At 30.5% G+C, this 24,018-nt stretch overlaps 1 protein-coding gene and 1 long non-coding RNA gene across 22 annotated transcripts in view; both read right to left on the bottom strand.

Moving 5' to 3' along the window:
• The window catches only part of LOC148230599 (furin-like protease 1), a 313,965-nt gene that overhangs the window by 125,371 nt on the left and 164,576 nt on the right, over positions 1-24,018 (bottom strand). The window lies entirely within an intron of this gene.
• Positions 8,260-16,947, bottom strand: LOC148230602 (uncharacterized). The gene is made up of 2 exons (XR_015810927.1): positions 11,835-16,947; positions 8,260-9,467 (listed from the first exon to the last, which is right to left on the bottom strand). It is a non-coding gene; the product is annotated as an uncharacterized LOC148230602 (long non-coding RNA).

Here is a 24,018-nt window from a genome sequence, read left to right as displayed (position 1 = left end):
CTATCTCTTCGTTACATGTTTAGAAACCTCTTTATGGGCCTCCGAATAAGTTTGCCGACTCGAAGGGATAGCGTCGGAATTCATGATGATACGGATTGGGGTCAAGCACGGCAGTTAGTACCTACGTCCTAGAACATCCTTTTCTTCGCCTTGATTAACATAATGGTGTGTCGTACCAAAAACGGGCCAATTACTCCTTTAACACTTCCGGTCAAAATTTACCATCCTGCCTTGGCTGTAAAAAGGGACCGAAGACCAATAACACATTGGCGAAATCGCCAATAAGGGCGAAAGCTCGAACCAAAGGGGGATAATAGGCTTTAATCGCGTGCAATTTGCAATCTCGCGCTTGAAAGCGAAGCAAAATTTACGGAAGCAATTTTAAGGTTTTGAACGTAAAGCTGCCCCTCACACTACTCCGTGGACCTACGGCAGCGAGCATTAAAGTCCAATTTTTTCCGGACCGATAATAAATTATCGGGCTCGTAATTAAAAAGGATAATTACAGCTCCAGCTGAAGTGGGTTAGACAAGGGAACAGTTGTGCATAATCAAGATATTCACAGAGTTCGGCGCGCCATTGTAATTAGAGCATATTGAGAGCATTTATTTAATCGATACACATTTTCATGATTTAAAATATCATACATAGAAGGTTTAAAAAGATCACAAGTTCAATTTTATTTCGTTTAAATTAAAAATTTAAAGAAAAGACTAAAACTTAGAAAGTGGTTTGAAAGGAATTTTAAATATATTATCTTTGAAAAGTTATAATTCTATGGTTTTACTTTGGGATTTGGAATCAGTTCGTTGAGTATAAAATTACATTTTCAGCAAGATATAATACCCCTACTGATACCGCAATGATTCAACTTGGGTCTATTGCCTATTAATAAAATTGAGACGGCAATGAATCATTATTTTTTTTATTATATGCGGACGTCTTGAACAGTTTCAAAAGAGTGTAGTTGATTTCGGATATCTTCAACCTGCAGGATCTTAATGCTTTAAGAAAGTGGATTTTTGACAAACGATTGTTTTTTAGTGTCATAAAATGTCACACAATTTGATTATAAAGGTTTTTCGTGCCAGAAAAATATTCCAACTATCTTAGTAGATATATTCTAGACAGGTTTTTTTTTACCAAGACCTGCAGATTTCAAAGACTCACAGTAGATCGATAAAAATGTGCACTGATTAAATATAATTTAGTATTGGGCACTCTTTATGATGGCATAGTTTGCATCATGCTGTTCACAAAAATATAAATAATTTATATTTTAGTCTATATTTTATAACATTATTACCAATATATGTAACTTTATGTTAAAATTAAATACAAAATGTTGAATTTAATATGGCCTTTATAATTCAAATTACACACATATAAATCGCTTATAAAGCACGTAAAACATCTATGTGAACGTTAATTAAATTAAAATTAATTTCTAGGAGTAATATACAAAATTGTATGAACTTGACGAAATGAATATAAGCGGCGCGTCGAATACACTGTCGTTAATTGAATACTGCCTAGGGTATTATCACTCACCCTCTGGCTACTCGTTTGCATAGTAAAACTTTGAAACTTCGGTTTGGGCATAGAGAAGGTCGAAATCACTACGTTCCCAATTTCGTTTTACAACACACAGATAGATAAGCAGACATGTGCCGGTGAAAAACCGGAAACGGTCCACTATCGCCGGAAATGTCGTTTATAGACAGAAACCGTCGGTACGTGTTGGAAAATGCCAATCAGTGCCAACTGCGGCGGCTTTCCATGGAACAATTTTCCGAGATAAAATATTCATTTTGCAAAGGAGGAAGCAGCTAACGTCACGAATTCAATGTTTAATTATTTTTAACATTAATTATTCAATTAAAATTCCGACGCCGCTGCGACAAATTTCGACGAGGGCTTTCGCGATCGCAATAATTGGATTAGTTATTAATTTTTGATCGTTTCAATTATCTCGACTTCTTCCTAGTGCTCCCTGTTTATCGATTGAGAATATCATAAAATAAAATTTATAAAGCAGTTAGTTGATCTACGCAATATTCTACGCAAATACAGGTTTCACAAATTATGTATAGAATCAATATAATTATTATCATTAAAATTAAAATTATATTTAAACTTTAATTAGAGATTAAGTAAGCGTTTGTGTTGCATTAAATACTAAGTATATTTAAAGGTACATAGTATAAAAATGCTATGGGAAAAAAAATTAATAATGATTTGAAACCTACGCTATTAAAAATTGAAGGTTCTTGGTGAAATTTATGATAAATTTATAACTTTACTAGATAAAGTAGAAGGGTACTACTACCCTTTTGCCTATCTATTATAATACAAAGTTAGTTTTATAACGCGTAGTCTTGAGAATCGAATTATCATAATACTTATTATATTAATAATACTTCGAAAGCACTTGCTAAAAAAATCATTTAATGAATTTATTTTTATAAATAACAATGTATTGTTTGCAATTTAAGTGTGATGAAAAATAAATTTGAATACTTCTAATACAGTAGAGGCTCTCAAATGTCATAATTTGACTGAATATAGGCAGATTATAAAAAAGTATTAAATATATATAAAAAGCAGTGAAATATCTGAGCCTTTAATTAATAATATCACATTTTTATATTTGTATATACATATAGATAAATAAATATAAAAATTTAACTTTGAAATTAAAAAAGAGACGAGTCAAAAGATAACAATGCCGCTTTGTATGCTTATAAGAGCGGCATGAAAATATATTACAATTTTCAAAGTAATTGCAACGTTGAATAGTTTTCCCAGTATACAAATTCATTATAGAAATATATTTCCGCTTTATATTTAATTTTATTTCATTTCACTTAGTGTTTTAAACATCTGCCACCTGCACGATCTTAAGCAGTGTTATATTACATAGAAGTACAGCAATAATTTTTATGAAGTATGAAGTTATAAAGAAAAAAATATATTTATGAATGCCTGTTTTATCGCAAAATTTAATAATAAAATATCATACAAAACCAGTCGCGCATTTCGTTGCTATAAATATTGTTATGTTATATCATTGCGCGTAGTATATTCTAATCTAAGCGTATGTTAATAAAAATGTATTATGTTGAGAAAATACCAGATTTTTCCAGCAAAAAAATGATTATATTTCATTGGTTGTTTACGATTTTTCTTATAATATTAACAATTCGCAAAAAACACAAAAGGCATATGTATGTTTTGAATTACATTTTTTCTAAATAGCTGTTTTGATATATATTGTATTATAGTAATCAACAGACGGTTTTGATATAAAAAATTATAATAAAAAACTGATTGTTTAGAAGCAAATAAATACGCAAGCCTTATATATGAATATAATATGTTTTTATTCATAGTTGAAAATATCAATTTTAAACGTACTTAAGGTGAATATGCTTTTTATATGTCATATACCATGTTTATGTTTAATTAATTTCACCAAAAAGTAGGGCGTAGCCAATTTATAATTAAGGCATTCAATATATAGCTTAAGCAGTGAATGTAAAATGCACTGTTTTATTGATATTTAATAAAATAGTAATATTTTTTATTTTTACATATGCATAATAATATAATAAACACACAATAACAATTTATTATAACAGTATGTTACACAACGAAAACATAGCTTAAATGCCTTCCTACATATAGCTGGATATTTACCTTAAATATTCTATTTAACCCGTTGAATGCTCGAAGCCCAAACAACCTTTGTTATATATATATATATATAATACCAAATATGTTTACAAAATTCTAGGAATAATTATGTAGATAAATCGTTATTATTATCCCCATACAATATACTTTATATATGTATATTATACCTATAATAAATATGCAGAATCGTAGGTTCGATTCATATAGCAAAATTGCATTTTTATTCACAATAGAAGTGACGCTTATAATAAGATTATAAAAAAATACGAGGGGTTTTTAAAAATAAAGAAAGAAGGTCCATATAATAGTCAAAAATCATTTTAATTTTGGATTGCCTAATACTTATATCGTCTGCTGTCTTTTACAGCACCCAAAAAACAGTTTTGGAAAATTTATGATCACCTATTAATCCGTTTTTGAGTATATCAGCAACATTAGATAGTCTTTTAATTATTTTATCTTCATATTAATCATTATTTTAATCCATATATCTTCAAGGTTTCGCTAAATAATAAACTTTTGATACAGTGTAAAATTCTAGTTAGAGTTCTTTTTCATTCCTATTTTAAAAACTACCGACTTGTCATAATCGGTTCTGAGAGTGTTAAATCGATTGCTATTAGGTTAAAAAACTGGAATAATTATTGTATTAAACGTAAAATTAAGGACTGAAGCAATATTTTTTCAAACACACTAACAACCAGTTAAAATTAAACAAGGAAACTTTCAACTTAAATAAAGAGTGAGCATCAAAAATCTGTACTCTAAGATTAAATTAACAAAACATATCGCGGATTTCATGTCATAAGGTCTTGCTATCACTGCGGCCCTAAAACCGGATTTTAGCAGAATAAAAATGTACTAATAAATAAAAAAAGTTTAATATACCAATAATAACATACGTTGGTTCACTATAAAGTAACAGTTTTAAGTTATGAAAAATAAGCGATAAAATATTTTTAGCACACATTTTCATACACTTGCATACCTTAACTGTATTGTAAATTTGTAAAAAAATTGTAGAACATTGTCATATTTATTCCGAAAAATATTATAAAAGTTTTAGGCGAGATCAAATTAACCCACTGATTTCCAGAATCGGTGAATACGAGAAGAACCAACTTAAATTTAAGTATAAACATGAAAATATGTCTAATACATCTTGCTTTAGAGGTATAACTTTATTTTTTGCTTTCCAGTTCTCCAATTGGGTAAATAATAATATATAATAAATTTATGATTTTTTATTTCGTATAAAAGCTTTTTTAATATTTCCTTAAGTTTTTTATGCTTTTTATTACTATTATTTTAAATATTTTATTAAAATTTCATGTATGTATGTGTGTGAAAAGTCCATCTAGTTGCACCATTAATGCGAAAGTCATTTGTAAGAGAATTTTAAATATTTTAAAAATGAAATAGCAACTTGTTTTGACAAAAGGTCTCGTAATCATTAGAAAAAACTATCCTTTTAAGAGGGCCATGACGAAGTAACTTAAGACCCTTCCGAAAGAAGCCTTCCAGAAATGGTTTTAATCATGAAATCAACGTTGGGATTAGTGAAATGCTAGCCAAGGAGAGTATTTTGAAGGAGATTAATTCAAATACCTAAAATATCTGGGTTCGAATAATATATGAAACCAAATGTTTTTAATATTTTTTCGTGTCTAAGAGATAGGAATTATTGATTATTAAATAATTTTGATCGATCATCACATATAATGTTTTCCTAAATCTTTCTGAACTTAATAAATAAATAAAATAAAATATATGTCACAGATTTAAATACTTTGATTTTAGTCTAGTATCCACCGCTTACTTAGTAGTTGTAAATGTTGTTTTCACTTATCATGTTGCAAAAAATATTTATAAAAAGCATAAAATAAACTGACACTTCACATGATAAGGAAACTATACGGCTATCATAAACATACTGCAGGCACAAAGTTGCAGCAACTGAGGCCTGATCAACTATGTGGCTTATATTTTTACTTTTTGAATATCTAAGATTCAGTATATTCATCTTCAAACGCATTTCGTGGATCCGCGCAAGAAGAACAATATTGATAATTTGTCATAAATATAAAATTATACTCAAAAGTTATAGTAATATTTTTTATATTATTTCTTAATAAATATAAATAAATAATTGCTTAAAATAATATACTTATTACATGTATTGTAGATAAGAGATCAGCCGTGAATATAATAGATAATCTTTTAGTAAGACGGTATTTTTTTAACCCGTGTGCCAAAGGCTTCATCTCAAAAATAAATAACACGACGCAAAGAGGATTTCGCTAGATTTGTGAAATATTACGAATTGTTTTCACGTGCCGATACGAAGGTAGACACAGCGTGATTTACGGTCGGCTACAATATACAAGGGCATATGTCGTCGGCTAAACGATATGGAGAAAACAAAGATTTGCATATTAATTTATTTGCACATGCGAGGCAAATATTTATCGACGACGAGGATGAAAGTGAATAGGCGTTATGGGCGGAGACAGCGAAAAGACAACCTTTAGGGATCAAAGCTGAAACGCATCGTTTTGGAAATGCGAAACGGGGAAATTCAGTCGAACGACAATTGACATACTACGTGTTTTGGTCCATTGTCAGTCTCAAAATATGTCCAGACCGTGACATGATTGAACGTTGGCAAGCTTTGTTGTGTTTACGGGATGAGCTTTTCGTATTAAGAGTTCTAATTGACGTTTCAGATAGCTTACGTCGATATTATACATATATAAACACACATCTGTTTCAGCATTGCTTTTCGATATCTATACGTATACTAATTTTATTTATAATTTTCTAAGCTTTTTAAATTAATAAACATTTTTTTTTAAATAATTCGATTTTACACAGAATGTAATTTAAAAAAAAATGTTGACCTCTTGGTCCCATGACGTTCGTAGATGGGATGTCAATTTGGCTACCTTTGTTGACATTTATCTTTCGGGCGGGTAAACTACCCTTCACTGTTTCCATCCCCGTTTGGACAGAGACAGATTCTATTCGACATATCCAATCTAAAGAAAAATAGTTTAGCATAAAACACGTTTCCTACGCATTTAAAAATCAAAATTTAAAGTTAAAAAATAATTACATAAATTAAAAGCAGCCCTTTTAACTGCATAAAATCAAATTCTAAAGCTTCTCAAATATCGCAAAGTAAAGTGACGAGACGCGTGTTTCAACTTACGGAAAATTGTTAATCTCTTACTTTGGCCAAAAACACAATTTCAGATTTTAGAAATGTTTGCATATGGAATGAAATGTAAGCGGAAACTTTGTAGAAAGTCCATTAACTGTGCGCGTGTGCCATACAATAGGGGTAAGCAAAAACTTTCAAGTACGAGCTTCGCAAAGCCTGCCGTGTTATGTTTTGCAATTCAATTTTGATATAGTGTAAACTAGGCAGTAGACAGAGCATGTTAATTACACAATCGAAAAGCGCTGATTCAAATATAAAATACATGTTTTTATAGGCATATGTTATGAGCATTATTAAATACAAAAAAAATATTTATTATTACTTTAAGGTGTTTTTTACATTTTTTTTAAATAACCAACGATAAAAGACCGCCGTTGTTGACGAGTCTCAAACCGGAGATGTTCCCATTTTGAGCGTTTCAATTCAATTTGGGACATCCTGGTCTCGGAAAACTCTGGGGGACGAGCGTACCGTGTAATAACTTACATTAAGGTCTGCTTATATTAAGCGGAAGAAAAGCCTACATAAAAGCGCTGTGAAAACAGGAAATACGACCCGACCGAAAAAAAAATGTTTAAAGAGCCGCGTCTCGTATCGGCAGGGAAAAGTGATATCGGCGGTTATCGAACCATGGCGTCGGTTATTTTTGTCTGGAAAATATATTGGGAAAACTCTTTAGAGAAAATTTTGCAACGGAAATGGTCCGGTATAGCAGTTGCGTATGTATATACGAGTAGCTCTGAAAGTATCCGGCCTGACCAAAATGTATTATAATATAAATCATAACCTTTAACATTTTATGTTATTGGAATTAAAAAAATATAGGTGTAGTGGGAGAAACTTACATCTTTAATTATATTTTATATCATAAAAATAAAAATAAACGATTAAGTGATTTTTAGTTTTATTCAAAAACAACATTCATTTTGGGATTAATTATAATAAAACAACATATGTACATATGAGCAAAACTATTTTTAAAAATGTTAAGCAATCGATAAAATATTTTAAAACATCTTCAACACCTATGTTTTGACCAGTTATCTCTTAAACACTGAGTGTAATAGGAGAATACATTTTTAATTAAATATTTTTAAGGTAATATTTTTAAACACTAAAAAGCGACAAATATAACATTACTTATTTTAAAATGTATATTTTAATATTAAAAGCAAATTCTAGGCAAACTATACGATAACAACGCAAGGGTTGAAAAAAATATTTTCTAAATAGCAACTGTGACTTTGTATATAATCGATTTTTTGTGTCAGTCACGGTCCTTAATTTTTTACTGGTCAAATTAAAAGTCCAGAAATAGTGTATCGTCACCCCTTTCTTCATTTTTGTCCTCTACCTTTATTTGATGCAATTGTACCAATTCCATATTTAAAAGAAACTAGTATTTATTTAATCTCGTATTGTAATATGTATAAAGGAAAATAAATATTTATTCTTGTAGCCAAATTTTTTGGAAAAATTTTTAGCAACGATACATACATATTCTTCTCCATTTTTAACATAGCCCAGTAAACTAGAGAAGGGAAAAGGCAGATATGATTTTTTATTAGCATTGTTGGTATTGTTTCAGGCTATATATACTACGTTAAGCATGACTTGCCATTAAAAAGCATTAGTATTTGTAATGTATATTTATACGCATATAAGTCACGAATGCAATAAATAATATTGTTATGATACATTGATAACAATAAGTGAAATATTTATTATTGGCAAACTCGCTATCGCATGTCACATTCGTAAGCAGAGTAGCGTGCTTAATAAAAGCTATACATTAAAAGCATATTTGTTTTAAAAGCTTAAGAACTTCAATACAGCTCTGAGTGCTTTGATACTATTTCGCGCACAACTTTCATAGTTTTAATTATTTATTAATTTCAGCAGCGAAGTACAGCGAAGTATATAATTCAAGCTAATGGGGATTATGCAAAGTTGCATAAAATAAGAAGCTCATTGCGTGACGGAGTTTTCTTTGCTGAAAGCTCCGTCGATAAGCTCCAAAAAACGTGCGCCGAGCTTCGTAGTCAATCTCATGCATAGTACGCCTTATAAAACAAGACGTTAAAGTCCAATTTTGCATCTCTGTCTAACCTTCACAGCTCAGCGTGTGATCAAAGAAAGAAAATTCAAGTGAAGAGTAAAGAAAATAAAACAGTCTCGATTTAATGGCATATAAACCGTGAGTTAATCTTTAATACACACCAGCGATGAATTAAATATTAATAAAATACTGTGAAATAACATAAATTATTTTGTGAACTTAAATGATAGCATATATAATAATATACTAAATAATTTCGCATTGGAGACTTTTATCGCATTTTTATATCGTCTTCAGGGAGGCAATAAATTTTGAACAATCGTGAAATTTAGGATAGATTTGAAAGGTGAGTCATAAAAGTGTGAAAAGATAATAAACAGTAAAAACATATATGAGAAATAAAATTGAGATCCATAAATGTTTGAATTCTCATATATTATTAATACGAATTTATCGAAATGCTAAATACAATTTAATAGTACCAGAGCACTATTAATTAATAAAATCTTGTACTTATTAACCTTTACCGGACCGAGTGTACGAAAAAAACGTACGCTCCCAACGTGGGTACGGAAAGACCCCCGAGCTTTATTCCAATTTTTAGATCTTTTCGACCAAAATAAATAGCACAAAATCAAGTATGTGCATTTGAACAATCATTACATATATTATTGTCAAGGAATTCTTACATTTTATATTATTTTATTGTTTTTTACGTAAAAACAAATTACACAAAGAGGCATCATCATTCACGCATATCATTCTCTAGACTGAGTGCACGCGGAGCGGCGTGTACAATCCCCACCACTCTCTGATGTTGCGACAAGTGCGGCTGTTTATCAAATATTTATATAATAAATAATATTTTTATATATTCATTCATAAATTTATGTGCAGCAACTTACATACCTGCATATAATACAATAAAATATTCTATATAAAAAATAGTAACCTAAACACAATACCTGTGTACAAAATAAGAGCAAAAATACTATAAATATATAAAATTAAAATTATTAAAATATAATTAAATTTTAATCATGAAAAGATAATAATATAATCAAATATTAAAATAATTAAATAAGTCAAACACAACTCTAGTGGTAGGTAGTCCAAATCTATAATGAAAATAAATATAAAAAAAACAAACATAAACAGCACATTGTTTTATTGATGTGTGTACATACGAGGTTTGATTAAAAAGTAACGAGAATTTTTAAATATAGTGGGCTGTATAAGTGCGATTGGTACATTTTTTGTGTTGGTGCATTTGTTTATGGCATATATTAATATTTGAAGCCATTTTGGATGTTTAATTTATTGTTGACAGTCAAGAATGTAACACGTGTTTGGTTATGCTTGGTGATTTTTGTACTTGCGGAAAAAATGGAGTACAGAATTTGCATTAAATTTTGCTTTAAAAATGGAATAAGGTGCAGCACTCTGAAATGTTGACTATTGCTTTTGGCGAGTCTACTATGAGTAGGCTCACTGCTAGCAGTGAGGTATGAGCGGGCAAAATTTTGTTGTTTTTGACCAAAAATTTACAAACAAGTTCGTAAATTTTTGGTCAAAAACAACACTATTATGATGCCGCAGCCATCGTATTTGCTGGACATGGCCCCCTGTAACTTCTTTCTATTCTCGAAGCTAAAGAGAATCATAAGTGGACGACATTTTGTCAATATTCAACAGATAAAGACAGAATCGCTGGAGGAACTGAACGCCATACCGAAAAATGAATTCCTGAAGTGTTTCGAAGATTCTAAAAAGCGCTGGCAGAAGTGCATTATATCTGAAGGGAATTACTTTGAAGAAGCCAAAATTATTATTGCTGAATAAATAAAAAAAAATATGGGTAAAACTAAAATTATCGTTACTTTTTGATCAACCTCGTATATACACACATATCCATATACGTCGGTCATCAGCACTATTTTCCATATTGAAATCAGGACAGTATATTTTTTAGATTGTATTCTATGAATGATATTACAGCGGATATTTTACTTTCTGTCCAGATCTAAAAGAAAACGTTGCATTTGCATCTTCAATATTCTCTTTATTCAAACTTTCACTTCCCGACATCCGTTCTATGTTTTCTTCCTTATTATAATTATTTGACTTCAGTACCTCAAACTCGATGTCACTATCATAATCTTCGTAATCAGAATTATCCTGATCATCTTCCAACAAACTTTCTAAATTTTTATATTGTCTTTGAGTCATTATTATTATTATTGTTTTTACAGGTTACACTAAAAAACACTATGTAATAAAAATAACGATAAGACAATAAAACTTCTTACATATCTAAATATTATGTAATTATGTAAATATATAAAACGATGAAATCACAAAAACACGATGAAAAAAGTAAATTTGCCGTCAACTAAATACCACGCGAATTGAGAAGCGCAGTTTCGTCATCCGTTTCTTCGTGCGACACCGGAAATCGTGGGCATTCCAGAGCGATATATGGATATCTCGCTCGCACCTAATGGATGAAATACACATTTTATGCATTTATAACCGTAAGTGTGAGCGAAACAAAATATGTTATCCCAACTGCTCTTCTTGTTATGTTACGAATGCACGCAAAAATATCAAAACAATGTATTTCATCACAAATGTTTGTTTTTAATCCTTATTTATGTATGAAATCTACTAAAAATTATCAGAACATATGTGTAATGATTTAATACAGGATTACATATAATATGAACTTATTAACATTAGTAATTAAAAAGTTACAGCTAAAAATAGCGACTTAGGGGACTTCGAGTACCCCGCTTGGACCTGGCTAGGTTAAGGAGTTTAGTAATTTTGTTGTTAGTATCAATCAGAACATTGCACTAATACTATTTTTGTTATTAGTATTAATCAGAACATTGCACTATATCTAAATTTGCATTGAAAATGTCGTAATTTTTGTACGTAATGGATTGCTTTCGTGGAAAAGTTGTTCTTTACTAAGTGGCAATTAAAAATCAAAGTTCGAATTTATACTTGGAACGAAGGAGATAAAAAGTAAACATAAAACGCATCCCACTTGAGTTTGATTCATCGAACGGTTACCAATTAATTAGTATGCAGTTCGAAAAGTTGAACAAAAAGCATACGTACTTGGAATAAAATTGCATTTTAAATCAAATTAAATAAAAATCAGCGAATAATCCTTGAAACTAATAAAATTCTTAGTAATACAAATACAAGAAATAAGTATCATAAGACAAATATTCATATTTTTTGTAAAGGCACTACAATATCTAATAGCAATTTATAAATGTTGTTTTGCCTTAATTGATTAAATATAGTAGTAAATTTGTTGATTTATTATAAAAGATTATTTAATTGCTAAACACACTTTAAAATATCAATTTATTAAAATTCAATAATGCAAACACAACTATTATCCTACTAATTGAAATAATATGATAAGGGTTGTTTTCGTTGTATTCAAGAGGTTAACTTTCTATTAAATATGAAGTTATCAGCAGTTAAATTTAACCCCAGGGTATTGACGGTAAAACTAAAACGCTTTAAATCGATATCAAATGGTAATTTAAAGACTGATCAAAGACAATAGTTTCTTGATTGCGTTTGACGTACGTCAATAAATCAATTACAAGCTATCATCCACGTTTCAATAGCCACATCAATCTTATTTGATTAGATAGTTTCAACTAGATACAATACAATCTGCATTAAATATATACATACAAAATGATTGTAACATGTAGTTTAGCAATTTATAAATACACAAATAAACTGATTCGCATAGGTGTACATTGTAGCACGTCATAATATTATGACAGTGTTGATAATTGAAAGCAAAAGCGGAACATATATCCAATCAAAGACAGACGCTTTCCGGTTTCCCATCTTTGTGATTTATATCTACTAAACCGTTAACACCCGCTTCTATTTTCCGTACAATTACTTTAGCGGAAGAACCGCGGTCGGGCGGAAGAATAAGACACGAGTGAAAAACCACAAAGTAAATAAAACAAAAACAAATTACCGGGAGTAGAAAGCGGTCACGATTAATTTTAATATCGTTAGGGTGTACTGTACTGGCAACAGCAATGATAAAAAATCGGTTTACCGTGATATAACGGCCAGCATAATTCACCCTTTGCTTGTGTAATAAATGTTAAGAGTAAGGTTTTATACTACTTTTACTTATTTTCAATAAGCAAGTAGCTACGAAATTTAATGTAATATACTATAAACATGAACTAGGCTTTACATTCATGAAAGTTTAGAGTATGCGGTGACCCCCATTGACCGCTGAGCTAATTAGCAATTTGATTAAAACGCTGTATATCACATACATTTGATGGTGATACAGTTTAAATTGAAACTAAGGCTTTAATTATGTTATATATAAACCATACCAATACAACTATATAGTACTTATGTAATTTATCATAAGCCTTATTTAATTTCCATATAACATCAATTAATTAGAGTTAATAAATTGTAAGTATTATACGTAATATTGACAAAATATGCGCCAGTTGCAAGATGTTCATTATATAAAATAAATAATGAAGAATACGCTAAGCATTTATCCAGTAAAGGTAATAAGTACCCTAAATCCAAATGGATATCAATACCACAAAATCTGCAATATAACGTAGATCATTAAGAACTAATCGCATCGGAAACACACCCCAAAGGGCTGACATCTATCAGAGAGAAAATGAGATCTAGATGATCATTATCCGAAGGAACTGAACGAAAAGGGAAGAAGAATTGTCTCCGTCGTGCCTCGACTTTACAAGGGTTAAATTTGTTATGGTTCGGTAATGGGTTATATTCAAAGTTTGTGGTTATTGTGCAATACCAAGTTGAGACTCTATTTACTGGTTTACGACACTACTGAATTAAATCTGAGTTCAAAGAGACGTCTACGATGGGTAGATAAAGTCACGTTCAACATTGAAAATAAAGCCTAGGTGACACAATATGCATAACTATATTTTTTAGGATGTAATCAACTTTCGTTTGTACATTCTAGGAATTTAATAGTTACAATACTGATTTTCTATGTACAGTAATTACTCAATCTAAATATATACTATATTTGTCGAGCGTATAATAATTCGTTGTGCTAGATTGGTTTTTAATAACTCTCGCGAAACCTATAAATTTACTTTTGGAACTTTTCCAATACTTACAAGATTGATGTATATTTTTTTTTATTCATACAGATTTTTATAGCCAATTACCGCATTTAATTCGCGGATTGGATTCAACGAAAGCCTGATCAGCGATTCCCACAATGCGGTTTACTGAGCAAATTAATGCTCGTCAATTTTCTTTCGAACATGAGGTTGAGTTGATCATGCGAGCCCGAAAGACCTGGTCTGGAGTTACGTCACAATTAAAACGGCGGTGCTTACTGACAGCTCAAAACTATTCATTGTCCTATGGTATGGTGTTCATTAAATCTCCATTTTTATGACCAAATTGCTCAACTATTCAAATTCGTGATAACTTGTAGGTTTTATATTAAAATCGGCAATTTAATAGTTAAAAATGTTTTTACGGTCAAATATACCTCCACGTTTCACTTTCAAGTTTAATAAAACATATTTTATTTAATATTATTTGAAGAAAACACTATTTTATGTGTGAAATATCAACGACAGTTTAGAGTAAGAAAACTACAGAAAATACTTTTTAAATATACTACCTAGATTTTTAAGAAAATGTCCAAGCGCAAATCACTCCTGCTCAAGTAACTATATTTTAGGTTTTCAGTCGTATTGTGGCTCGCAAAGGATGTGAAAATATTCACTAAACTTCAGAGGTAACGACTGTTATATATTGTCTTAGTAGAAAAAGCTTATGATTTTATGAGGTTATATAACTTCATATAAAGTCGGGGAAAAAACGTACCTAAGATTTACGGAATATTTTATAAATTAAACTGTAAGAAATAAGACAATCGTAATGATGTTACATGTAAAAATTAAACATAAATCAATTTTTTACTTTTTCAAGTCAACATTTTAACCTTTTATTATAACCGTTAAATTCACAAACGCGTCAAATGGAAACATTAAACGAGAAAAAGAGTTGTGGATTTTTAGTTCGTTCGCGCGGAATGGTGTCGTGACGGCGGTCATTAAGTTTTCACGTCATAAACATTCACCATAAAGCGTCCCCATACACCCACATGTACACGTACGTAAACTCATATTTCAGCTGAAAGGACCAAATTATTTTTGCCGCCACCACCCGCACCGCGATTGCAACATAGTGATAAATTATACAAGGTGGGCCAAAAGTTTCAGTACCCGAAAGGCAAGACAATATTTTTCTAGCATTTAATTTTGAGATATATGAAAACACATATTTACAACACATTATTATTCAGTATAGTCAGTATGCATTTAGCGAATCAAAGAAAAAGTTAATTATTAACAACGCACTAAAAGTGTCATGCATGTACTATTATTCAGAAAACATTTTTCTTATTAAGGTTTATCGATCGTTAAACCTAGTATGTTACTATGGTCATAATTTAAATAAATAACGAAAATAAGTAAGCCTCGGATCGCAGATCATTTTTACTGTCAGAATTACTATAAAAAGCCCGAAAATTTTGTTATTCAAGCAGCAATCCAAAACTAATGAGGTGGAAAATTAAAATTAAATAGAATAAACACTTGGGCTTACATTTGGACGTCAAGCTTAAATTTATTAAATATATTTTAATACTTTTCTTTGAAAAGCTTGCTATCATTGCGGCCTTCAGACTAATATTAATAAAAAAATACTTTAGAAACAAAAAATTATTAATATACAAACAATTAATTATACTTATTTTAACATGTTTGCCCTTTTAGTAATCCTTTTTTTTAAATTGCAAGTCATATAAAATAAAGATATACAAATAATATATAATATACTAATCATAAAAAATTTCATGATAGTCTACAAATACCAACAATCAAAGAGCATTGTCATTTTCATACCACACGTAGCCACACTAATCCTGTATTCTCGTTTATCCAAGACTATAATAGAAATATCATGAAATTTAAATATAAGCAAAAAATTCCAAAGCACATATTGCTTAAGAGGCTGAATAACACATATCCATGAATCCAGATCTTCAGCTAAATGTACTTGAATTAGGACTTAATATATTGTTCTTAAATTGTAAAAGTTTTTTTAGTTTTCCACTAAAATTGTAACCATTATTATTTTTTATTTTATATTCGTATATTTATTATGCAGTAGCTAATAACAAAAATGTAAACATGAAACTATTTAAAAACAAGTATAATGAATTGTATATAATTTTATGTTTGTAAAGTAAATTAAAATGATAAGTATAAATACTAAATCTTTGACAAAACCGTATTAGGTTTTTATCTTCTATAGTTTCTCCTTTTATGAAAAAACAAGTCTATGAACAAACTAAGGAATTTACAGGGTTATTAATTACACACTGTAATTACTACCTTTGCTACAACTGTAAGGCTTAGTGAATCTACCACGTCACGCAAACCCTAGCAAAAATGACAGTGTTACACACCTGAATAAAAATATTTTTTTCCAACAGCCTTGTATTTTTACTTTCCGAATATCTCATTTATATACTAATCTCAAATCTCTGAATTAATTCGATTTACGATCAAAAGGTCAATGTATTCAAAATTGCGATACATATATTCAGTCTCGTATTGTCAATTTGCAAACGTAAATTGGATAAAATTTAATTTTCCGACACGTTCGCTTTGAATTTCGAATCACACTGTATTCCCAGAATTCCCTCACTTTCAATTTGTCCCGTTTCCAGATTTCCCGAAATGTTTCGTAATTTTCTTCTCATTACGGGCGTACACATGACACGGCAGAGCTTACATTATTATTTGCGTCGGATTTCGCTCTCTGTGGCGTATCCAAAAATTACAATGGTGCTTCACACTCCAGAGTTTCACGACCCACATTACGCGTTTTAAATCTGGAAAAAAGCGGAAATTCGCGAAATCAGCAAACTAGAAAGATACGCGCTTGTGTTCTCTCGCACACGCTAGACACTTGGGGGGTAGTTTCGAGATTTATGGCGTAATCCATTACGTAAGAGCGGAGCGCGGTCGCGAATTTTTCCAGTGGATTTTTTAATGTGCATATATAAACATGTGTGTTTTGTTTGTACGCTTTGGGTTTACGGGACCGTGCCAAGATCCAAGGCAAGTAGAAAAAAATATTCTGTGAATATTTTTTTCTCTTATGGAAATGTGCGAGTCATGGTGTTCAACTCGATGGTTTAAGTTCATTAGCAAAACATAATAGTTTTGGTTGATACTCAAAAATATAGTCATCAATCATAAAAATAAAAACAACTCTTTGCGAAGTTTTCTTGTATGAGGCGTGCCATGATAAAAAATTTAAAAAAATAACGTTATGCGGATAATAACCTAAGATATCTGGAAATGTATTAAAAAAATATGTCAGTTTATACAAATAAAAGTGAATATGGATTAAATGTGATTTTTATTCACGAAAATATCTAAAGCTATATCCATTCTTAATTTACCGCTAGATTAATGTTTTAAAGACACTATAAAATGTGTCCTAACGTATTTTTAGTGGCTCTTTATTCCTTTTCGCTACTTTGCCTCCAAGGGACGATACCTCAAAACCAGGCAAAGGAGTCGCGATATTTATAAATAAATCAATGCAGTGTTTGGACTTTACACTACCCGAAGATACACTTGCATTGGAATTGTTTTGACGTGAATTGATCGACACGGATATGAGTTTAAACTTTGAAAAATCACCAACGCATTACCCTTCCAACGGCATGACGCCATCAGAGCTTAAATGTAATACACACAGTTTGGAACTTCACTCTATAGGGCTTGCCGCGATTGTGACCCATAGACCGATATTTAATAAAAAGAGCGCGCTAATCACAAAAAATAAAATCGTATTATATAAACAATTAAACATTTACCTGCTCAGTGTAGGTAACACCAGAAATAAGTCATTCAAAATAAAGGTATAAAAATAATGTAAGATACACATTTTTTATACTTATCAATATTTTCATAATAGCTTATAAATACCAACAATTAAAGAACATTGGCATTTTTATACCAGACAATACTATAAAAATATTTCGCATAACCGCGCTAGCCCACTAATCTCGTATTTTAGAAACGACGAATATAAACACAAAATGCCAAAGCATATATTGCTGGAGAGGCTGAATACCACATATTAATGGTTCCCGATCTTACAGAACTGAATGTACTTAAATTAGCACCTAATCAGTATGTTTTCATGTTTTTTTCTTTGTTCTTTCACTTAAAAAGTAAAAGGTTTGTAGTTTTATTCCTTAAATTATAAAAACTAATGTTTTTTTTATATTCATATTTTTAATATGTATATTGTATATAGTGGTATATTTAAATTTTTTGTTAGACGTATTATATAAGACCAGTTCATTCTCTTTTTGTTTTTCAAGAATCAACCGACTAAATTTTAAGCTCATGCTTTGTTAACATATGTTTTATTGTCTATATATAAATTTTACTGCCACAGAGAACATTAGGAAAAATGTTACCCAGAGATATACAGCTGGTTGTATAGATATAGTTGTAAAATTCTTAACTTTTGAGGAAATTAGCATAAAACTAAATATGTTGTGAGTAAGGTTTTGAGTATCGAAGACTGTTCTCAGATTTCAGAATTCAAACGCCTAAGATTCTTGCTCACAAAAAATATCATTTAGGCTTAAAATCACTTATAAAAAGAAGCGGTAAAATTTAAATATATAACATAGTAATACGTTACATAGTAGTTTGCCTGTAAATATATACAATGTAAGACATGTAAGATCTCTAAATTATTAGGAGCTTAGGACCTAACTGGTGGCATTACAACTAGGTATTACAATTATTTATTAAAGTACAACTCTGTTGATTCAATATTATTTGTTTATTTATACGGTAGCAAGCGATGTAAGAAAAATAATAGATAAGATCGGATTGCCTTAAAGATCCGATAGATTCAAAATACATCTAAAGAGCTTAGATCTTAATATATTCATGTATAATATTATACAGTATATGTACATTGAGAGCAAATAAAAGCGACTATGTTTGATTCGGAAAAATTTTTAAAGATCAGCAAATATGTTTGTTCAAACAATATATTTCAACAAGAACGCGATTAGACATTTTGTTTTATCAATATTTGTCATTTTTTGAGTAATAAGAATTCTCATTTTTACTTCTCGATTTTATCAAAAAAAAAAGAATAAATATAAAAATATATGTATTATCAAGTATGTGATTGAAATAATACGTAAAAATTTTCCAATGCAATGAAATAATATTTCTTTGTTGCGGAACGGACACTGAAACAATATATCACCGGATGACAAAAATCACTGTAAAGCCACAATATTTCCGTTGCACCATTCGATCTCGGAAGGTTGTTCATCGAGCAAATGTCACTTGCTAAAGGCGTGGACATATTTCATTGGTCGAAGATACGAGCTTTGCAACCTTTGATACTTAAGGCTGGTATTCAATGAAGAGAGATCAGAGACGGTAGACGGTGGACCATACGGTCATAGACGGTCAGGGCCAGAGAGAAACGAGCTCCCAGTATACCGTCGCTGCCATAACTACAAGACCTCCGAGGACCATCTAATAAACATCATACTTCCGCCAGCTTCTCCACCACCGCTCGAAGAATAACGATACTCGCCCACCATAGTTTTTCGCAATATATGTATTATTATATATTATAATATATTATTATCAGTTTCCAACGGCATTTTTTTGGCTGCGAAGTCACACCCCTTATGGTTAAAAAAGCTTAAATGAGAATTATCGATTTGCTATTTGTTTTAAGAAATTCTCTAGAAAGAATTTTGAAAAATATGCACTACTCCTTATATTATGTTACACTATAGAGAAATTTACATTGACCATATTTAGTATAGTAAATAAAAAAATATTATCACAAGCCCTACTTTGCATTATTGTATTATATAACAGTTACGGGCGTGTTTGGTTTTGGCGTTAACCGTACACCATCATCGTTATTATACATTAATGAACCGAGAACCCGCCTAGGCGTTCGACCACAATGTACGGTTGCGTTCTCCGTCTACGGCTTTAGAATATTGTCTCAAGGGAGAAAACTCGCGAAAGAGACTCTATTCAGGATTTACTCTCGCCAGTTTGATGATTCGGTTTTATTTATTTATTCCCCTCCTTTGGCCCGGAAAGCCTCTTTGTAGGAGGCCCTTGTCCCTAATGTACGCGGCAGTGTCTTAGTGAATGTGCGATCGTCCCGTGTCGTCAAATGTCGCACGCTTTTACTCCGAGTGCTTCGTCCTTACACACGTACACGTGTGTACATACACATGTACTTAAAACGTACGTAGGATCTATTTATGGCTACGTGAAAGTACTGGCTTGGTTTGAGCTTGCGCCAATGGTGAAGAGATTTTTATGTGAGGGGTAAATCAGATTCGAAACAAGGAGCAAAGGGATACTTTTTATATTCCCATTGTTAGTTTATACGTATAATACTACGGTACTCGACGAGCTTCATTTAGATCTTTATTAGAAGACCGTTTTATAGCATACATTTACAGCCTAGCTCAAATTCTGTTGTAAATATATGAAATACGTGATGTGACAGAAGCGTCTTTATGATTCTATGGACATATAATATATGAAACGAATATTAAAAAAAGCTTATTTTCACATTTATTAATATGAAAAGAGCAAATTTAATTCAATAAAAAAATATTTTAAGTTTTTCGCTACGACTACAAACTACAAACAATTATAAAAATATTTTCATTATAATTAGAACAATACATAATTAAATACATAAAGAACTTTTTTTATTAACAGTTGATTAGATATAAGCATTTATAAAATAAGTTTATAAAGCTATCTTTTACGTATGGCATAATGAAATTGTAATTAAAACTGGGTATAAAAGCAATGGAAAGTTACGTAAAAGTTCCCATTTTAATGGACAAACTTTTTCCTGGATGTGTCTTGCGATATGAGGACTTTCATTATCTTGAAATATTAAAACTTTATTTTAATTAATAAATCCTGATTATTTTTGAATCAATTCATGCTTTACATGTTCTAGTTTCAAAATATATAATATATGTCAGACGCAATTATTTGCCTTAAGTTGAGAAACTAGTAGTAGATAATAACAATTGAAGTTTACCATACAAAATCATTATCTTTTAGAAATTAATCGTCTTTAAAGTGTGCGGTACAAGATAATTTGTTAGCAGTCAATGATAAACCAGATTTTTTATCCATTGTTCACAAAAATAAAATAACACATTGTTATTAATAAAAACTAATATCACTTTTGTGCTTCATTTTAGCATACCTTCTCAAAATGATTCGTTTAAACTCTATTCTTGAATTATACGGGTAAAAATAAATCTTAAGGCATAATAGTACTTTTTATGTCTGTGATAATGGCTGGTTAGCGTCAAGCAACAGATTGTGGTATAAGGTAGTCCGTGTAATATTTTCTATTGTTGAAGCTGTTCTTTTGTGATAACGAGATCTCTTCCCCGATGTGAAATGTGATAGATATCTCTTTTTCAAGTGGTCGTTATGGTACCCCTTCAATCACACAATGACAACCAGCAACCAGGTATAAAATACTTATTAAGCGCATAACAAGATCTTATTAGTCTTGACTACTTGGCGACTATTGAATTTTGTGTAGCCATTGGCTAAAACCAATAACAATCGCCGTTTGAGACTTTCATCTATATCAATGATAAATGTAGCAGGTTAAATGTAGGGTTTCCAAATATTTACTTTTTAAACTCTAACGGCAACGAAAATATAATAATATGAAAGGCAACAGAAATAAACAACAGGGGTTCCTCAAAGGCCCAACCTGGGCCTGTTGTTCTTTACGTTATTTATTAATGACGTAAATACAGTAGTTATATTTTTTTTCTGTAAGCAGGTGGCTTGAAATTGTTTAAATGCATTCGATATATTACGGACTTCTGCTCTTTATATTGATTTAGATTTTATATGGATATGGGTTTCCGTCAACCGTCTGCATTTTAGTGTCGGAAAGTGCCATACTGTGTCATTTTCTTGATCCCGATCGCTATCAGGTTAATCTTATGATCTCGGTAGGAACGTTTTGGATAGAGAAACTTCCACTGAAGATCAAGGAAATACTTTCGAGAGCAAATGAAATAAATCGTTGGAAAGTAAGAAAACCGCAATTAGTCAAACCAAGCATATAAAATCGCAAACATGGTGCGAATCATTCACTTTTACTCGGAATTCGCTTCCATCAGCACTTCCAATTAGAAATTATTTCCGACAAGATATTTCATCAGTTACCCCGACGTAGGATACGCAAAAGTTTGTCTAAACTTGTATCTAGTAAAGCTATGCCGACCATTGAGGAATATTTAGAACATCGAGAAAGCTGCCGCTTCCCTATTTAAGCCAACCTTGTTCCAGCTACGACGTCCGAAATCCAGAGTTTAATCCGATCTTCGAAAACGACTGGATTACGAGATACATCAAGGGCTCTGCCAACTTCACATATTTTTGCAACATGTACATGGAGTCAAAAATCATTGCAGAATAATAATAATTTAAAACTGAATAAATTTACCTTATATATAATTATCGCACTGATACTATATTTTACCAAAAAGATTTTTAACAATTTATAATTATTATCTAAAATTTAAACGAATCAAATTATTGTTTACCATAGTAATTTTACTTTTACATGTATATTTAATATTTTTAAAAATAATAAAACGTTAGAAAATTATAATTCTCTTCGTCAGTACAAAGAGAACTGAAGTTCAATAATTATTTCTAAAATAAGTAAATAGCAGCGTTCGCCTTCATATTATGTTTTGAAAAGTTGAAAAGCGCTTTCGTATTCAAGACGAGACCATCTCCAATAACATCGAACGTAAACATTAAACCTGATATTCTATTTTGTGTTGCGTTTACATAGAAAATGGGTGGTGTTGGAAGGCGACGGTTATATAATTAAAAACGAAGACGCCGAGAGAAACAGCGACTGAATAAATAAATAAAAAAGGAAATAGAATTTGTCCAAGCTTTTCTTTATACTCGGTTCGAGGGATGAATATTTATAAACAATTTGTATGTGCGGTATGCAAGGCAATTAGAAATGTTTGTCACGAATCGGTAAACATTACGTAACTGTGAATAAGCTTATTAGAATTTGAGGCGAACCTGTCATCTGCAGTTGTTTGTTTGGGTTACAAGGTTTGATCAAGTACAATAGCGTTATAATTACGCAGGGTTTCTAATTGTCGTATTTTTAGATCCAAGGAATCGTTACTCTTTTAGTAAAGTAACGTTTTTAGGTAATATTATAAGATAATATATTTACAGAAAAGTATTTATTTTATAAACATATATAATACTTTAAATATAAATATTGTACAACAGTGTTGTTAAAAACCCTATTATTGTATTTTTGCACTGGAAAATGCAATCAAAGTAACTTCTAGCTCGCTTTAGTTTTCCCACGGTGTATGTGTCACATTTGTCTGATATAAACTAGTTGGTATATGATTATTTATGTGTGGTCGATATTATTTTAATTTAAATTTTATAAAATTTGATAATTACACGCGTGTTTTTTTTAGAAACGTATAAAAAGCTCAAATTAAACTCAAAGTAATATAGGTAAAAATAATATAGTACATATGTTAGTAGAATGAACTACTTTCTTACAAAATAATCTAAAAATCCATGTGACAGATAAATCAATATGAGGAAAAGATGCTCATTTAAAAATTACATTAGTAAGAGTTTTTTATTTGTGAATGTTTAATTTTAGAATTGGATGGAAAAAGTTTTAGCATAACATGTTCTTTCAATAAAATTAATATTTTTTGGGATCTTATTTTTATTCTTTAATCTTGATATACTAAATATATATACTGAAAATATATATGCAATTTTATGCAATAGCATTTTTT

This window comes from Plectrocnemia conspersa, unplaced genomic scaffold (genome assembly GCF_051122295.1).
Source record: "Plectrocnemia conspersa isolate PC_06_02 unplaced genomic scaffold, ASM5112229v1 ptg000010l, whole genome shotgun sequence".
Classification (NCBI taxonomy): domain Eukaryota; kingdom Metazoa; phylum Arthropoda; class Insecta; order Trichoptera; family Polycentropodidae; genus Plectrocnemia; species Plectrocnemia conspersa.
Note: the sequence above shows the minus strand (reverse complement) of the source record. Positions and strands in the feature narration are given on the sequence as shown.